Genomic DNA, 18,973 nt, shown 5'->3' with positions numbered 1-18,973 from the left:
ATGGCAGCATATTTGGAATTGTTGGGACTCAAAATAAATAATTCCATTCCCCTCTGGGTTCTTCGCAGGTTGGATGAGTATTCAAAACAGCATCGGCAGGTAGCAAAGGAAAGCAATTTAATAACATATGCATGGAGAATTCATATGGTTGTAAATTCACATGGTTGTAATGGAGCAGACCAGGAATATTTATCTTGCAAATTTTGGGACCTTGGGAAGCAAGGACAGAAAGGGGAGACTTCACATGACAGATAAGGTGACCTCATCCTTAAGGATGAGATTTTTAAGAGAATATGTGTACTAATAATCCTAGAACTGGGTGAGACCCCCAAAGTACATGGTTCTAGATACTAAGAGGGAGAACCGTAATTGCTTCTTCAATTAGAAGAAAGAGCAGAAGCTTAGAGCATATTTATCTCTTCTTCCCTTAGAGAAGAGCTGAGGATTTAGGCAAGAGCAGAAGCTTCTCCTAGCCTTCAGGTCTCTCACTGCCCTCAACTGCCCTCTCACTTATATGTGGAATATAGAGAAACCAAATGGTCAAATAATGACAAGCTTAAAAACTAGCTTTTAAAAGCTGACTATAGAACTGAAACAACCAGAGGGGGAAGAAGGGAAGGAGGGGAGTACAGAGTGTGGGGGGAACACAGAGGACTATGGTGATCGATGGAGGTAAGGCAATATTTCTAGAAATGATACAAGGAACACCGTAGTTGGGCATGGTGGTGGTCATGTTGTGAAAGTACACATTTGTAGAATTTTGAACCTATAAGCCCTGAAGCAGATACAAAGATGTGAAACTACATTATCTCAATAAACATCATTTGGGAAAAAAAGAGGTTCATCTTTGTAACATAATGGAAAGAACTGAGACTTTGTGGTTAGAAAGCCCAGGATTTTACTCTTTTTTTTTTAAAAAAAAAAAGATTTATTTATTTATTTTATTTATACAAGAGCAGGGGTACAGGCCAGATGTGCGGGACGGTGAGAGGAGTCACCAGAGATAGAGCGGGGAACAGAACAGACTGACTGACGAAATACACTGCTGAGGTGAGCAGCGGGCAAGGCAGGAGAGGTCTGCTCGCCATGTGCATTGCTCCGAGGCTAGCAGGGATCGAACCGGCACTGCAGAGGCTTCGGACAGCTTCACAGCACTGTGCTCAACCACCTGCGCCACCAGGGAGGCCCGGATTTTACTCTTAATTTCAACACATACTGGCATTGTGACCTTGGTTCAAGTTAATGAAAAATCTTGGGTATATAAAGAAATTGACTATATAATATTTTAAATCTATGCTGCAAATTTTCTTAAATTTCAATGAAAGTTTGTGTATATATGTCAAGGCACAAAGGAAATCATCCTGTATCCCTCTGGGTTTCTCTAAACTGGCAAATAATCAAACAAGCATCAGACAGATCCGAGAAAAAAGTGAAAAATAAGTTTAATAATAATATGCATACCTCCTGTATACTTGGGAGAGGCGCAACATGACTGAGTAACTTGCCTGTGTGGCTTTAGAGGACTTGGGAGGTTGAGAGAAGGGGAAACTCAGTTCCAGTGTATAGGGAAAACAAAAGAATGCAGATTTAGTTCTGTTTTCCAGCTCTTTACAGACAGAATTTTACATATAATTTTCAAAAGCAACTTCCACCTATTTCAGAGTCCCTCCCATGAAATAAATCTCTTGCCAAAAAAGGACAAATTTGTGGATGGGAAAAATTTTTGTTTCTCTATAGGTAGGAAGAAATGAATGATATTCAGACAAAGAAATAACTATTTTTGCTATTTTTTAAAAAAAGTAGACATCCTGCCTATAATATTTACCCCGGGTAAAAATCATCCTCGGTTTACCCTAACTAGATGGAATTAAATATGATCCTTAAAACTATGTGAATTCTGGAATTCAGAGAAACATTTATTTAATGATAGCCCCAGGGATTTGGGGAAGTGGCTCCCCATGCTATAATCTGGCCCACTGGGATTTGGTCTGAAGAGGGGAGATGCTCTATCTACACCGCTACTTTTTGAATTCCTTGAGATTTAAAGGTAGCAAACTAGATCACATAAATCAGTATCGCACTGTCTACTGTGCCAATCTTTAAGTATATTTCAGAAATTGATAGGTGACCTGTAAAAGTTCTGTTCTGTTAACAGTATTTTTCTTCCAGTTTCCCAAGTAGAAGTAGTTGTGTGAGGAAGAGCCCATTGCTTATAGAATACACTTAAATCAGCAATGATATTCCAAGGTTTTTTATTTACATGAGAAAGGGATATGTTGGCTGGAGGTTCTAAGTAGCTTTCTTTGTTAGAATATGCAATATATAGAGAGTCTGAGGTTGTTATGTAGAAGTAATTCTGCAGGAAACCTGAGGTTTAACCCTAAGAATACATAACTACAAGATCAAACTGCCATACTTACCTTATAAAGCTTACTAGTTGCAGGAATATGGGAAGAAGCCCTCCAAAAGTTTTAACTAGCTACTGTTATAATTACCACAAAATCATTCATCTTTCTCCTTAAAAATTCTATTCATAGTTTAAATTATATTTCCACATTAGATGCTAAAGCAGCACTTTATTTTCTATTTTATTTCAGTATAGTTGTTGAGTTTGCTTATTCATACATTTGATTCTTATGAACCTATTATTGTGAATGAACATTGAGCTATTCCTTCTGATCAATAAATGATTTTGGTATTTTGTTTCCCTGTGAGCAGGCTTTTGGGCATCTGTTCTTATTTTCCCCCATGAATCAATTCTCCTGAGACCCTGATGTCACTTGCTGAACACATTCAACATTCCTGATTTCCCATTAGTTAGCTATACTGCAATTTAAGGTTTCCACACTTAGCTGAGCCCTCAGCATTTCTTTTATAGGGCAGTCTTTTTATCCCTCCACATTAAGCTGCTTTTCCCACTCAACTCAATAGCCACCTCTAGCTGTGTCTTTCTCTTTCACAGTGGTTGAATAGGTCTCCTAATTTCACTAAGAAATGGAGATTATCAAGCATGTACTCCCTCAACTTTTCTTATCTCAATCTGCAATGTATTTCTCTTTCCCTCTTGTCTTTGAGTAATAAGCCTGTTTTGTCAATATTTTTTAATCTGTCTTTTTGCTTTCTACTTGCTTGCTGCAATTCCCATAATTCAGGCTGTCATCATGTCATTTTCTAACTGTCATTGTCTCCACTCTTGTCCCTCAACCCACCAATCCCTTTTCCACAGTATAGCCAGAGCAATTTACCACTCTAATCATGTCACTCCCGTTTCCAATTTTTCAATGCCGTACAATTAAATTCTAAAATACGGAATAGTGAATAAAGTCTTTCCTCACCTGGCCTATTATGATCCCATGTTCCACCATTTTCTTTGCTCAGTCAAAGCCATTGTTTCCTTATCATTATTATTATTTTAATAATATTTATTATTATTATTTTTTTAATCTTTCTTTTTTGTTCATGCACTTGTCTCTGTTCCCTTTACCTAGAATGTCTTACCCAACTTCTAGACAAAGTGGGCTCCTATTCATCCTACAAGAACTAATGGAAATATTGCCTCCATGTGAAATATTTTCCAGTCCACCCCTATGCAATATCGATTCTTATGTTTCCATGGCTCTCTTTGCCCGCTTGTATTCCAGTGTCTACACATTGCCTTGCAATTATGTGTTTCTATACCTGTCTGTCCTTACTAATATGATAAGCATCATCAATGATATCTGTTTTTGCAGACTTCTAACAGCTCCTGGCATGCATTGGACATTCCATGTTGTTGAATGATTTAGTTTTAGGTATTGTCAAACATACCTCACAGCTTCAAACTCCAGAAACTTGAAAAGACAAAGAGCATTACTATAAGATTGGAAAATCAAAGAAGAAAATGATATTGATCATGGTAGAGATTAAGTACTGAATTGCTAAAACCATATGCTAGATGAAGTCTTTGTGCAGTATTGGGGAAGTAGGGCAGCCAGAGATAGAAGGAGAAGTCAGGGAGCAAATGAATGGCTGACAGTAAAGGATCCCCATAACTTAGACACACATACCTCTAGAGTTTTTTATCTGGCATTTCTTAAAATCCCTTACATAAACACAGGAAGTCAATATCTTCAATTTCTTTTCAGAGGTACTACCCCAGAGGATCTTGACTGTGCAATTGACTGTGCTCCTTGAATGCCCTTCTCTATGCTCTTCCATGATAGAAATGCAAAGTGGTTCAGCTTACTTTCTTCCTCAGTCACTACTCTCTTCAGACTTCTGCCAATTTGGCTTTATCTCATATAGCATGCCAAATGTTTTTACTGAGTTCTGTCTTAAAGGCTCTAAATAGATTTAGTTGCCTACTAAGAGTCTTCGCAAAAGACTTCCATGTATTAATTTATTCATTGATTCAACAATCAATTTATGGGTGCCTACTATGTGCCAAGCCACAAAGTACACAGAAATATGTTCTTCGTGCTCTTAGGGGATACTGTATATTTGTATATTAATTGAAATGATGCATTCCTTCTCTTTTTAATTTTAAGTATTTTTTGAGTCATAAATAAGGATGAATAAAGTTAGGTAGTATTAATCAATAAATTTAGGCCCAACAATCTTATAATAATCTGATTGCTGATAACTCCAGTAAAATGTTGCAAAATAATGTCTTACAAAATAATCAATTTAGTAAAACCATACCAAAGGAATCTTAACTCTGAGGATGACACTGAAAATTAATGAACCCTCTCTGGAGATCTTAATAAGAAATAAACAGCTCACTGAAATGTTATAATCTCATAAATTTGGATCAGTTGATCTTTTTCAAGGTCCTTTGAGCTCTTATGGTTAGAATCCATGATTGATATCAAAGATTCTAGGACAAATCTCTACTCAGCAATCTGATCCTGTTTTTGTCATCCCATTTAAGAAAGTGAACCAAAATAAGTGTTTGGGATAATTTAAAATACATTGAATCTTCTGTACCTCATTGGTGCTGGGAAAAAAAAAAACCTCATCAATATTTTTCCACATATTTTTGAAACTATGATTTGATTAATGATATAGTACTTGTTATTATGATTTTGACATTTACATAGCAGGTTTAATTTTTGGAAAATTGTCTTTATACCTAATTTCCTTCAAGAGGTAAAATTTCCTCTTTCACTATACTTCCCTGATTTTTCTGACTACTTTGATACTTTTAAAAACATCAAATTTAAAATTTAACAGACTATTTTTTTAAAGATTTTTTTATTTATCCATACATACAAGAACCGGGGTACAGGCCAGATTCGCGGGAGGGTGAGAGGACTGACCAGAGACAGAGCGGGAAACAGAACAGGCAAACTGATGAAATACACTGCTGAGGGAGTAGCGGGTGTGACAGGAGAGGTCTGCCAAGCCATGTGGGACCCTTGCCAGGATCAAACCTGCGGACAGCCTCACAGCAAGGCGCTCAACCACCTGCACCACCAGGGGAGGCCCTAACAGACTATTTTTTAGACCATCTTTAGATTTACAAACATAAATCAAGTAAACAGAACAGAGATTTGCCAACCTCCTGCCTAACCCCTGTAGTTTCCCTTATTATTAGCGTCTTCCATTATTATGGTACATTTATTACAGTTAGCAAATGGTATTGATTCATTATTACTAACTAAAGCCCACAGTTTATTCAAATGTCCTTTTTACTTAATGTCTTTTTTCCATTCAAGGATTCCATAACTCTCTAAACTCCTCTTGGTTTTAACAGTTTTAGATTTTTTTTATGACTTTGGCAGTTTTGAGAAGTACAGGTCAAGTATTTTGTAGAATGATCCTCTTATCAGAAAGTGTCCTATGTTTTCATCATAGTTAGACTGGAGTTAGGGATTTGGGGGGGAGGAACACCACAGAGGCAAATTAAACGCCATTCTCTTCACAAAATATCAAGGGTACATTTTAGTAGCATGATATATTGTGTCTTGTTTGTTTGTTTGAAATTTTCTTACATTGTTGTTCATTTTTATACAATTTTTGATTCTTCCCCTCAGGTGTAATCACCGTAAATCTCCCACCACCACATCATCCCATGAACCATCTCCATAGTCCCTTGTGCTCTTCCATCCCTTGTTTTGGCCCTTCTCCTTCCTCCTCCCCTGATGTATGCCTCAAATCTCGAATTTGCCTGCTAGTTTTGTCTTTTTTTCTGATCCTATTGTTCAGTTTCCCTATATTCCCCTTATAAATGAAACCACCCATTATTTTGCATTTTCTTTCTGGCTCATTTCACTGAGCATAATCTCTTACAGCTGCATCCATATTTTTATAAATGGCCTGTGTTTATCTTTTTTGATTGCAGTGTAGTATTCCATTGTGCATATATACCCCATCTTCTTCATTCATTCATCTCTTTGAGCATTTAGGTTGTTTCCATATCTGAACTATTGTGAACAATGCTACTGTAAACATAGGAATGCAGGTTTCCTTTTGAAGTAATGCTTTTGATGTATTGTTGGTGTTGGTCTTGGATTACCTGACTAATACAGTGCTTATTTAGGTTTCTCCAGTAGGATTATAGCCCCCCACCGCCCAATTTCTATAGTATACTGTCTGGAAGGAGATCATTATGAGTAGGAGCTAGTCACTACCTCTTTGAAGGCATATTATATCCATATGTTTTTTAGAATAGTGCCCAAGAGATTTTTCTCTTTTTTTCTGACTCATTTATTTATTTAAACATTCATTTATATCAGTGTGAACTCATGAATATAGATTTTACAGTTTGGGTTATAATCCAATACTACTTTTATTTTTTGCTCAAATTATTCTAACTTTGGCCATAAGAACTTCAGTCACTTGGTTCGTGTGTCCCTTTGATACACCCATATCCATTTGCGAATGTTTTGAGCATTTATTATTTCGTTTGTATGTTTTTAATAGAAGTAGCATTGTGTTATAACATCATTTAAGCTTTAGGTTTTTGCCATTAAAAATCACCATGTGTACATACTGTATTAAGTTAAACACTACAGCTCCATTTCTATCCTTTACCATATAATTGTTCCCTTTTAGCCAACTTACCACCCACCCCCATTTACTTATTTTTGAAACAAAAGGATGTGTCTGTTTTTCCATTTCCATTTTATTTTATCTAGTCACCGTTGCTTTTAAGCTCAGTGTTCTTCATAGAAGCTTCTAGAAGATCACACATGACCAGCAAAAGTTAATTAATGGACTAGAAAAGTAGGATGACCTCATGCCTTTGCTAGTTTCTAATCTATGTCGTAGAAGTGTAGTTTACAAGAATTCCTCTTGTGTTTTATAGTGATTTCCCACCCCCCAAAATTTAATGTTCTCTACTAACATACTGGAATTTTAGAGTAATGACTTTCATAGACTCACAAATCCTTCAATGGATATTAGATTCACTGAACTAACCTTAGTCTTTACAAGAAATTAGCTGATAATATTTGTGCCCAGGCATCATATGCATTAGTTATAATAAATGAGTTAAAAAAGAATGTTTTTCTATATAAGATATTGAGAATGTGACTTGTTTAACTAATTGAAAAGCTATGTAAATTATGCCTAATTGTAACTTGAAGGGAGACAATGGACATTGAATATGATACATATGAAGATGATTTTAAGAAAAGACACTCCGTTTATATATTCTGCCTATGTATGTAGATATTGTTCCTTACACCTAAGTGATATTAGAGGTGCTCATGATACCAGAGTCTCTCATAAGGTCTGTCAGCATTTTCATTATAAACTTGCTTTTCAAGGGCATATAACATCGCCTCTAAAATTTCATTTGGGATTTAAACTTGCCAAATACAATTGCAGACTGTGAAAATTTCTTTTGAAAATTTAATCAGAACCATTGTTTTTGTCCCAGTGCTTAGACTTATGTGAGAGCTACTTTCTTTCTTCCTGTGTCTTGATAAATGGTTTCTCTCTCATCTGAAAATGATGACTGTTGAATGAGAACATGGCCTTAAATTCTCTAAGTTTGATGGGTGGTGTGTAATATCATAACTCTTTGATTCTGTGCCAGGCAACTTCCAGCAGAGAGTATGTTCCCTAAATGGGAGTAAGCATTTCTTTTTCTTTTTCTTTTTCTTTTAATGGCATATTAATGTAGTCCCCATGGATTGTGCTGTATTTCTCATCAGTATACCAGTAGCAACAATTGCAAATTATATATATGAAAAAAACGGTGTATTGGTAATGTTTAAAAAGAATTATCTTCACATTCTCCAGCCACTTTTTACAATATTATTTATTTTTTATTGTGATAACATTGGTTTACAAATTGTATATGATCCATAGGTATAGGATCACATGCTCAAAACAATTTTAACAAAAAAAAATTAAGGCCTTTATATTTTTCAAAACTACCAAATCTTCTGGAGAAAAAAAAAGAGTAAAATTTGAGAGAGATAAATAATGAAAAGATACACCATGTTGTTGGCCAGGATGTCTGAATATTTAAAATGTATGAGTTATTCCAATTTAATTGATTTAGAGGTTTTCAAGGTAGGAAATTCAAAATTATTTAATGGGCTTACTGTAAATTCAACAAAAAGTTCTGTGCACTTTTAAGCCAACGATTCTATAGTTCATTGTGGAGGAATAAACAGAATTTAATAGTTAAATCAACAAGAAAAAGATGAATACCCCATAAGGAAATGACAAAGATAGGAATAGTAAATAAAATAAATGCAGAAATGCACATGAACAATAACATCTGGAAAATACATGGTAAAGGTAGTTTTTTTTTTTTTTGCTAATCCTATCATGATTAGAAATAATAGTAAGGTCTTAAGAAGGTGCTATGAAGCACGCATTCTCCTAGGATTTAGAGTAGTGTTTATTTTCCCTTTATAGACAAGGAATTATACTACCATCATTATTTTTTAAAAGTATCCTTTCCCCCATTTCTCTACTACTAAATTTGTTTATTTTTTTGAAAGCAAATGACAATGTGTACAAAGAACCTTAAAAAGCTATTTAGCTTTAATCTAGGGATCCCACATCTAGAAAACAAAGACAAAATAATCAGGATGTGGAAATTACTCCTATGCAAGGGCAAATACTTCATTATTATTATTAATGACGGAAGACTGCAAAAATCAAAATGCCAACAATATGGAAACTTTAAAAACCTTACAGCACTTCTATTACGATAGACTAATGTGCAAGTATTTTTTTTATTTTTTTAATATAAATTTTATTTTTATATTCCCCATACAATTGCAACCCCCTTATTTTGACCACAATCCCTCCCCTCCCGCCCCTAACCCCCATAGAGTGTCTCTGGTTCATAGTAGTTTGTTGATTTTGATTTTCACTTTCTTATAGTTATTCATTTTCCTGGTCCCTTATTTAAGTTTTCTAGATTCCTGCTATGAGTGAGATCATCCGGTATTTTTATTTTTCTTTCTGGCTTATTTCGCTGAGCATGATCCCTTCCAGCGCCATCCATGTTGCTGCAAATTGCATGTGTTTATCTTTTTTGAATGCTGAGTAATATTCCATGGTGTATATGTACCACATCTTCTTGATCCAGTCATCTATTTTTGGGCATTTGGGTTGTTTCCAAAGCTTAGCTATTGTAAACAGTGCTGCTATAAACATAGGGGTGCAGGTGCTCTTTGGAATTGATGGTTCTGTGTCCTTTGGGTAAATACCTAGGAGTGGAATTGCTGGATCATATGGGAGCTCTATAATGCACAAGTATTTATGGCCATGACATGTACCCGACTTCAGTTGTATTTGCGTAGGTAACTTTTTTAATCCTGCATATTTCATCTCTGAGCCTGATCAAATTAATACAAAAGGTTGATATTTGAATCAATGAAACTTTACAGAATTTCTAAAGCTCTAGATAGTCACTATTCACTGCTTTCCCATTAGATCTTTTGGCCTGGATAAGGCTGTTCCTCTTTTGTAGGTATCAAATTACATCTGTGACTTGTTTAGGTGACCTAACCCTCAAAAGACTTTAGAAACTATATTCCAGAAAAGAAATTGAGTTAGATTCTGCTCCTAAGTAGGCACATCAAAAGACTGACCATTCACTTTCCCTAAGCTCTTATGTTTATTGCTGGCTCATTTCTCTGTCCTGGTAGTTCACCCCTATTTCTGTTCCTCTGCTGTCTCCCTCATATGATGGAGTAGTTACTATGTAAATCCCTCCAGTTACTTTCTGCACTTAAAAATGAATATGACTATGCTTTGAATTAAGACACTTAATCCGTTATGAAACAGAATAATGAGTATGGGGTTTGGGGTGCAATAGATCCCAATTTTGTGAACAGTTAGTGACATTGCTGAAATGACTTAACCTCTCTGAACCTTACTTGTTATGATTAAGAGATAAAATATATATAAAACAGTTCATTGCCTTGGATAAGTAGGCAATTAAAATGGTAGCTATTGTTTTTTCTGTTATGTACTAGCGACTACAGGAGTCCTATCTGTTTCTAAAGAAAGTGCTGATGTTTTTAGAAAAAGATACTTTATTGTCATCATTAACACCTAACACACTATCAGAAGGACAGACTATCTACTGAGCTACCAGTCTAAGTACTTAAGGCTTAAAGGAAAGAATTAGCTCTCAGGAAATATTCTCAGCAAGTGGCACTTAGCGACCTTACTTTATCCACATCTCAGTCCCAGCACCAAGCACAGTTTCCACCAGGTAGTAGGGCTTAATACAGACTTGTTGAATAGTTTATCGGATGGATGGCCAGACAGCTGACTGACTGACTGACTGAAATGAGACAAATGTAAGTCCGTGGTAGCTAGGGAATAATATGAAGGAATCTAGTGCATGTGTATTTGGAGAAGAGAGGATTTCAATGTGGAGGGAGAAAATGGTTGGTTGAGACAGAGATAGAAGTGTATTAAAAAGATGCCTTCTAATTTTTTAGCTGTAATGACTCTGTTCTCTGTTTTTTTCACACCCAGTTAAAACGGCTGGTACTATATTGAAAGGACAGAAAAGTCTTATGTTCTCATTGATGGACTTGAGAGTCCCTCTTTCACTGCTACCCACTTAGTGAAAATTAATGGGAAGAACACAAGTCAGAGACTACTCCAGGGAGCTATTTCTGAAGTCTGTAGGGACCTAGAATCTAGGCTAACAGGGCAATAGGATTATGGACAAAGTGATCTATTTTTTGGTCCTTAAAATGGGACACATGACCTGACCAAATATTTTTTTTGTCTAATATGTGAATATGTTAGTGTTGATAGTTGAAGAGAGATATCCATTATATCTCTTTGAATTATCCTTATTGAAAATAATAAAATTCTCTGAAATTCTGTACTAATAAGTTGGAGGTATATGGTTACCATAGTTTTTGACTTTTTTTTACAATAAGAACTTGGGGGGTCATTCAAAAATTGGGGTAATTTCATGGATTGTGTGTGCTTGCACACACATTCATGTTCTTATTTATTATAGGAAGTCATGTTAGGATTTCAGATAGGTAGATTTTTCCATACTCATAACCAAGGTACCAATGCCTAGGTAGGACACATCCACCCTCAGAAGCAATAGAGAAGGAAGAACCAATAGGTGTAGAGTTCAGCAGTGTTGACTTATGAGGATAACAAAATACAGTCTAGACCCCAGGGATTTAGTAATAAAAATGGGACTAGAAGGGAGGATTAAACATGAACTGGGATTGAAGTATGATCATTCTTTATACTTTATAAATAATCCAATAAGAAAATGCATTTGTTCAATGGGAAACTGAATCTTTGTGGAAACACACTATGAGATGTTGGGCTTTATGTAAAAGGAAACATGCTCATATTCAGTTGGTTTAAAAAGAGAACAGAATGAAGGGAGTTTCAAAGGCAAAGATGGTATCCACCATCATTTATTTAGTCAACAAATATTTTTTGTGTGCCTACCATGTGCCAGATAGTGTTTTGGGCACCAGTGATACCAAGATCAATTTCCTGCTTAAATGGAACTTGCATTCTTTTTTTTTTTTTAATTTTTTTTTCTCTTTTATAGAGGCATGTTTTATTTATGTACTTGTTTGTTCGTTTTTTTTCATTTATACATGCACTGGGTACAGTCAGAAGCGCGGGAGGGTGAGAGAACTCACCAGAGCCAGAGCGGGGAGCAGAGCAGGCAGAAGGACCGAAGTACACTGCTGAGGGAAGCAGCGGGCGGCAGGAGAGGTCTGCGCACCATGTGGGACCCTCCTCTGGTGGCCGGGGAGCAGCCGGGAATCGAACCAGCGCTGCAGAGGCTGCGGGCAGCCTCGCAACCCAGCGCTCAACCGCTGCGCCACCGGGGAGGCCCGGAACTTGCATTCTTATGGGAAGACAAACAATAAATTAATAAACAAGCCACCTATAATATGTTAGGTTGGAATAATTGCTTTTAAAAAATAAGCCAAGACAAAGCAGGTAGTGAATGATTCTGTGCAACTAGAGTGTTATTTTAGCCATGATGTGTGGGCTATTCTCTCTGAGGAGGTTCATACTTGAACAGAGACATGTATGAAGTACACACGCCAGGCAGACAAAACCTAGGGTTTGTGGGATGGTATTCCAAATGGATTGATATCTCTGGAGAACATTCAAGTAGAACTTAAGTCTTGGATAGAAATTTTTGAGCCTATTGAGAAAATGTCTTTCTCACCCGAAGTAGATAAGTAATGGAAGTGCATTCACATTGTGCGAGAAAAAAGCCCGGAGTCACAAGTAGAGAAAAGATCAAAAAGGCAGTAAGTGGTTATAAGCTCAGGTTTCAAAGCCAAACTAACAAGGCTTTGTATTTGCTACCTTTAGCTATGTGGCTGAAGCATGTGCTCATTGAGTCTCAATTTCCCCATCTGTAAAACAGGGGAAAAAATGAAGATTAAACTTATGGAATGTTTCCAACAAGATGCCTGGTACTGAATAAATTTTGACTTATAATAATACTGATTCTGGTTATAATAAAGTTTTGAAAATCACGTACAAACGAGCCAGTGTGGATCAGCCTGATATTTCCTCCAAATGAACTGAGGAAGGAAATTGGTGTTAATGAGGCTCATAGGTAAGCTGTGTCAATGCTTTGCAAATACAGGTATCCTTGCTTTTTGAAAGTTCACGTTACACCACTTTGCTTTTACTTTAGTAAAAGTTAAAGAAATCCAAAGACAATATTTGCTTTTATGACAAAAGGCAAAAAGTGAAAACACCATTCAATGTTGGTTTTGCAGCAGTCAAAGAGACAGCACAAACTCAGTTGAGTGAGAGTGGCACCAGTAGACTTATCCCCCAGGAATTACTTTAAACAAGCTGTGTATTTTTTTATTTGAATATTTTATTTTATATAATTCTTACGTCTTTTTTCATCTTTGCACAATGTATGCATTTTCATTTTGGTTATATTCCCCGTACAATTGCACCTCCCCACTTATTTTGACTCTAGTCCTTCCTCCCCCACCACTCCAGTGTGTGTCTGGTTTATAGTTGCTTGTTGATTTTGATTTTAACTTTGTATTGATTAGTCTTTTTCCTGGTGTCTTATTTAAGTTTTCTAAATTCCTGCTATGAGTGAGACCATCCAGTATTTTTCTTTTTCTTTCTGACTTATTTCTCTGAGCATGATCCCTTCTAGCTCCATCCATGTTGCTGCAAACTGCATGTGTTTATCTTTTTTGAATGCTGAGTAATATTCCATCGTGTATATGTACCACATCTTCTTGATCCAGTCATCTATTTTTGGGAATTTTGGTTGTTTCCAAAGCTTAGCTATTGTAAATAGTGCTGCTATAAACAGAAGCGTGCAGGTGCCCTTTGGAATTACAGTTTCTGTGTCCTTTGGGTAAATACCTAGGAGTGGAATTGCTGGATCATATGAAAGCTCTATGTTTAGTAGGTCAAGAAATCTCCACACCAAGCTGTGTATTTTTAATATCATTCCTGCCTTTACTCTGCATTAGCATGATTTTAGATTTGTTGTGTTATTTGCTTTTATTTGTTGTTCTCAGGTCTGGAGCACTGAAAAGTTTTTCCACGTAAATTAATGGTAATTACTTGTTTGCTTTTTGCCATTTTGACTTCTGACAGATTTCATAGGAACACTCTACTTTCAGAAAATGGGGGGAACCTGTACGTCTCCTTTGGTACTTTTATGATTTTTTCTTCGTATCACCCTTTTATTTTTCATTAATTTGTCAAGATCTTTTCATATGTTCCCTTTCAGCTGCCTCAGAGAGAAAATATTTTCTTCTACTGGACATCTTATCTCTAGAGCAGTGCTTCTGAAACTTGAATGTGCACAGGAGTCACAAGGAGATTTTATTACAATGCAGATGTGGTTTCGGTAGGTGTGGGGTAGGGAGATGCCGCATTTCTGACAAGCTCCCAGATGATGCTGATGCTGGTACTGCTTTCCTTGTACCAAACATTGGGTAGCACTGAGCATGGAAACACTAGGAAACATAGTAGACCTGGGGAAATCAGTGTACCACTTCACAAATAAGAGAGGATTTGAAGGTGGGAAAATGGCTACAGAAGGAGGAATGCTCCATGTGATCCCTTACAGTCTCCATGTTGTCCTGAAACAGATGTGAGTGCACAGCTGTCTACTCAAAACAAGCTTCTGAGGAAAGTCTCCATGGAGCAGTATATCTTACTTTTATCATTTTCCTCTTTATGATGTTTTCTTTTCTCAATCCCATGAAAAATTACATAATGGAATTTTATTGTAGCCTGTTTGAATGGATGGTGCAATGGAGAAATAATGTAGTCAAGAAAGTGTTCCCACAACTAAAAGAAGTTTATCTGAGCAATGTTTGTGGCAGAACGTAAGCAGCCAGTAGAAATGAAATTTGGGCAAGATGAAAAATCACTCAATATGAATTGCATATTGTTTATCTCAGAAATCCTTGTAATATACAGAAAGATTTTCATTATGATTATTGAGATAAAAATGTGGCCTTCAAATATATTGTTCCAATATGACCAACAAAGTTTATTACAAAAATAGATCTTCTTCAAGAAAAGCCTCTGATAAATGGAGATTGAAATAGACATTATATCCAGATGCTACTGAATAACCTTACAGATGCAAGTGAACCAGAAACTGATGCTGACAGTGTTTCTGGTTTGTTGGCCCCTCTTTAATGTGTGATCCATCCTTTTAATGAATGAAGCATTGAGCTTTATTCTGTTATTTTAGAGGCATTTTTCATCTTTGTATCTTGTTCAGTCTTTCTTTGTCAAGATAATCTAGTGTTCAGTTCATAGCCCTTTAGGTATTTTGTCTGTACTGGCCCTGTTCCTTACTATCTCTGTGACTTTGGAGAAGTTACTTCAGCTCCTGTTATCAGTTTCTTCACCTGTAAAATGAGAGTAATGCATAATCCTTAATGAATAATAATAATCCTGGTCTTATTAATGATGTTACTGGTAAACCATTTCATATCAATTCTCATGTTTAATCTTCCCTGCCAGCCTACAAACACATTTTAAGTATCAGGGCAATATCTTTTATTTTCTGTTTCTTTGAATGCAGTTATTTTTTCTGTATGTTGCTATAGATTTGGTTTGCAACTGCAACTACCAAGAGGTGCTTTATAAATAAATGGAAACTGTGATTAAGAAACACTGCCATCAGTAAGCAGCAGGTAATGAGGTGGGGTAAATGGAAAGTACTTATTTTCTCACTAATAATGCTAATTATAATAAATCTATTTATCAGTATCTATTTTACTGTGTTAGATACTTATGTCATTTCTTTCAACCTTCACAATAATGCTATGAATTAAAAAACTGGAACTCAGAGGTTTGGTAACTAGTTTCAGGTCATTCAACGACGATTCAAACTGATTACTCTCTAATTGCAAGCACTTCGTTGCCTCATTCCTTTTTTTAAATATGAAATATGATTCTTGGTTAAAACAGCTGAACTGGGTTCACATAACAGTTTTGCTTCTCACTAACCACGTGTCAACTTGGAATTTAACAAACCCATGTTTATACAGAAAGATTCTGTAAATCTACAGCATTTTTGTAAAAAGACTTCATCCTTTGCCATTTCCCTGCCAGGCTGCTGTTCCTGCCTACAGAACCACACGTGTTGATCATTTCCTCCAAATTCCCTAGTTACTGCCAACCCAACACTGCACATCCTCTGTTATCATGCCCCAGGATTTGTCCTTCTTTTCTTCATAGTGTAAGTTATGATAATGTATTTCTGATTTTCCATTCAGTGAACATAATCCAAATATTAAAACATTGTATTTTTCCATCTGTTTCAACACTTGGATTAGCTATCACATTTTAATTAGCAAGTACTATTCTGGAGCAGTGGTCCAGAACAGAAAGAGAATGATCAGTACTGCTGGTTCAAGCCTAGATGTACTGTAATGAGCATCTTGGACATAAACAGGATTACTTTGGTTGATTTATACTCTTGACATTGGCAGATTATTAAACCACTAATAATCTCCTAGTTCTACTTTGCCTGGGGCCAATAATTTTAAGGGATTTTCCTTTCTCTCCTCATCACATCTATTTCTTTCTATTCTCATGGAATGTGTATTGGGTGGGGAAATTGATCAAGGGTTGGAGGAGAGATTGGGATATATTGGAGAACAGGAAGATCCATGAATGTACTTTCTTATTCACAAGAATTCTTAATATGAAAATGTATTTTGTCTTATATTGATTCAGTCACCTGAATAATATGTGTCTTTAAGGTTTTGATTACAGTTCCTCCATCATTTACTTTTCTTCCAATTTGGGTATCATTTGCAAACTAGGAAATGTTTTCAATATCCTCATCCAAATAATTACATTCATATAAAAAATCTGTTAATGAAACATTAGAGCTAAGGGCTTAATTGCTAAAAAATCAACTCTCAGAGCTAGAAAATTCAGTTAAGCTTCCATGGCAACAAGATCTATTATTAACTATATAAATGTTATCTAATAACATTTTGAAATTAACATGCTAGTTTAGGTACTTTCAGTACTATATTTAATGTAAGGTGCTGTTTAAAAATAAAAGTCTTTTTAAATAGTTTCTCTAGATGAAAATTATGGAAATCTTCCAGTTCCTTCCAATTATTTTATTCCTTATCAAATTATATGCTCATTTTTTATAAGTTAGTGAGAAAAATGCCCCATTTCTCTTAAAACATGACAACATTTAACGTCCATGAGTTATATTTGTCTCACTTTTTCTAAGGGAAAAAAAAAACAACAGTAAAGAAAACTGCAAACACAAACATAATGAAGTTAAAAAGCTTTTACAGGTTGTATCATAAGAAGGTAATCCATGCGAGCAATTTTTGTTTTGAAGGAAAGAGTTCTAGACATGAGAAAATATTTTTGAAATCGCTAAGTCTGATAAGGATGACAAAGGCATCTCAAATTAAATAAAAGATATTACATACTCATTTGCCACAAAAAGGTGAACACTGGCCCAGGTTAATAAAATGAGTATAGGAAGATAGTTAAAAGTTTTTATTAAGCATGCCCTTAATATATCAAGGCAAAAATAACTGAATATGGAAACTACTGAATGTCTGAGAACTTCTAGTATACGTAGTGAAAAGATGATTCAGGGGTGGAAAGCACTGCTGACATTTTCTCATTCAACAATTCCCATGCTATAAATGGCAAAATAGAGTCCCAGGTCTGGTAGCAAATTTTCCAAAGTTACACAGCACCGTTGTAGCAGCCTAAGCACAAATAACATCTGACTCCACTCCTCCGAAGCAAAAACTCATCATCATGAGACTCCTTCATGATGATGCTCAGAAACATGCTGTGTGTGCAGTACTCTGATGATGAACACAGGCACTCCAAAACATGATGGCATGGTATTTGCCCTTGTGAAACTTTTTATCAATTTGGGAAGACATAGTCTAACATATTTACATTAATAATCAGAGGACAGGACAGGGTCTCCCTGGTGGCGCAGGCAGTTGAGCTCAGTGTTGTGAAGCTGTCCGCAGCCTCTGCAGTGTGGGTTCGATTCCTGGCCATCCGGGGAGCTACCCACATGGCGCGGCAAACCTCTCCTGTCTTTGCCCGTTGCTCCCCTCAGTGGTGTATTTCAGTCAGTCTGCCTGTTCTGTTCCCTACTCTATCTCTGGTGAATCCTCTCACCCTCCCACACATCTGGCCTATACCCCAGTCTTCTATGTATAAATAAATAAATCTTTTAAAAAAATAATCAGAGGACAAGTCCAAGTTCAGGTAAAACATAAGAATCTAAAAGACTACATGTTGTAGACTAGACAGCTTTTCAAAAGTTCAGGTAGGCCACTTTTACAAAAGTTACCTTAGTCCCTGTTTTTGCTAACCAAAGGAAATCCAAAGAAGATTTTCACTTTTATGACAAAAGGTGGAAAGCAAAAATGGCATTCAAAGTTTGTTTTGCAGCCGTCACAGAGGCAACATGCACTCAGTTCAGTGAGACAGGTGCTGTTGAGATCCTTGCCTGGGAACTAAACTTCATACAAGCTGTGTATTTATCATGTAATTCCTGCTTTTACTGTGTATTAGTATGATATTAGGTTCTATGTGTTATTTGGTATTATTTGATTAGTGTGATAATTAGATTTTATGTGTTTTTTTGGTGTTATTCTGCAGGTGATTTTTGGAGTATGGAAATGCTTAAAAGTTTTTCCTTATAAATTAATGGTAATTGCTTCTTTGCCTTTACACCATTTTGTTTATTAAATATTTTAAAAAATAAACAATTTATATATATATATATATATATATATATATATTACAGCGTTGTTCATTTTTGTACAATATTTGCTTTCTCCTCTCAGGTGTAGTCCCCGTAAAATTCCTACCACCAGTTCACCCGAGCATCATTGCCATAGTCCCTTATTCTCTTCCCTCCCCTGTTTTGACCCCTCTCCTACTCCCTCCCCTGCAGAATGTCTCTGATTTATAGTTGCCTGTTAATTTTGTTTTTTAAAATTTCTTCTTCTTCTTTTTTTTTTCCCGATCCCTTATT

Source organism: Talpa europaea (genome assembly GCF_964194135.1).
Source record: "Talpa europaea genome assembly, chromosome: X".
Classification (NCBI taxonomy): Eukaryota; Metazoa; Chordata; class Mammalia; order Eulipotyphla; family Talpidae; genus Talpa; species Talpa europaea.
The sequence above is the reverse complement of the archived record's forward strand: the minus strand, read 5'-3'. Positions refer to the sequence as shown.